This window comes from Galendromus occidentalis, unplaced genomic scaffold (genome assembly GCF_000255335.2).
Source record: "Galendromus occidentalis unplaced genomic scaffold, Mocc_1.1 scf7180000077524, whole genome shotgun sequence".
NCBI classification, from domain to species: Eukaryota; Metazoa; Arthropoda; class Arachnida; order Mesostigmata; family Phytoseiidae; genus Galendromus; species Galendromus occidentalis.
The window spans coordinates 2,405,515-2,407,241 of NW_003805512.1; positions in this window are offsets into that span (position 1 = coordinate 2,405,515).

Below are 1,727 nucleotides of genomic sequence, written 5' to 3' on the forward strand. Positions count from 1 at the left end.
CGGAGAGGTTCTCACGTGCGACCCTAGAACGCGAGAGACACTTCGACGCCTGGGTTTTCTGTGCGGAAGCTCGATTTCGATCCCAGAGATTTCTGGGACACTAAACGAATCGGGTGTACCGCACCGGCCCTATGTCCCCGCTCCTGCCACGTGCCGTGTTTGACGGAAGATGAATCACCGAGATCCTGTGTAAGACTCTCCGAAGAGCCGCTTTGCGATATTTCCCAGAGCGCGAAGCGCCCGGTGTCCACGTGAGCGACGAGCTTCAGGGCAATTACCGCTCGACACACCGGCGGAGAACCAGGTCAATTATATAACGTTCTACAAAACTCTTCTCTTCAAGGAGCCGCAACTTCACGCTCACAGACCGCCATCCCTGCGGAGCTCATGCCTCCGGACAGGACTGACTGAGTTCAATACCCACTCTCGTGGAGGGACGTCGAGTTTTGACATTTATCAAACGTATCACTAGAATAATCCAGAGCGGGTCATCGACGGACAGCACTGAGTCGGGATCTGGAATCTCTCGATCGGCACGTCCGCACCGTTGATTTTCCGGAATCCTTCACCCGATTCGAGCACGAGATGGCGTAGCGAGACCACAGACGGAGACAGGTGACTCAAGCGAAACCATCGTGAAAATCAGCTCGGAAACGTTCAGCGTTCAGATGTCATCCGATGGAATTTTCGGGCTGAAGCCCCGAGGTGATAGGATGATTGGAGCCCGGACTCGACAAACTAAACTCAATCGAAAGGGCACGAGTCCCTACGAGAGAACCCGTCCGCTACTCACCATTGGTGACGAGATGGTCTTCCAGCTGCGCGGATCAGGACTGGAGTGTCAGCTCTGCGCGTTCTAGCTCTGCTCTTCAGCACTGACTGGTCGCACAAGGGTTTGGCCGTTTCTGGGTCAGCAACTCTCGCCCACCGCTCCCTTAACAACGAAGCTACTTCGGTGCATCTTCAACTTTTTTTTAGCTCCAATAATTGATCAATGCTCGGAGTGAACGAGTTCATTCCATGGCTGTACCGGTAAAGATGAGTGGATCATGCCCTCGGAGGGGGAATTCGGAATCTATACCCTCCCCGCGGCGAATGCCGATCGAGAAGCATTCCAAGCCCCCTTCCCCTCCTCTGTGGGGGGAATTCCCGCAATGAGACAGTTTTCCTTACATCGAGAAAATAGCCGCTAGCGATGTGCTTTGATTCATGGAAATTAGAGGCTCGCTCGTTTGCTGTACCTACTTAAAGTACGTTCTACAGAATCTGAAATTGGGTCACGGAAAGTACAGAGGCCTCAGAGGAATGTCGGGCACCACAGCATTGCGTAATAGCCAAAGGCCAACGTACGGAGCAACGAAGAGGCGCAACATTCCCGCCGAAGAATATACAGTGATTCGACCATTCGCATGGCTCTCCGGTAGCATCCATCTCTGTGATTCCAACATTTTTCTCGAAACGAAGGCGAGATCGGTGTAGTGTTGCGAGAATCATGAAGCTCAAGCACCGACTGTTCTTGAGCTACTCGAGAATTTAATGAGCGATATGATGGATTAGCTCAACTAACTAATCTTGTCTTTTCGGGCTCCCGGAAGGAGGCACGGCGATCTTTTCGTTGTGTAAGTGTTCTCGTGTGAGTCGACTCCTAAGTCTAGGCCTAAGGCTTTTGCGGAAGATTCTCCTGTCGTTTAAGTTCAATATTACATCCTCCAATTTCGAGAAGATTC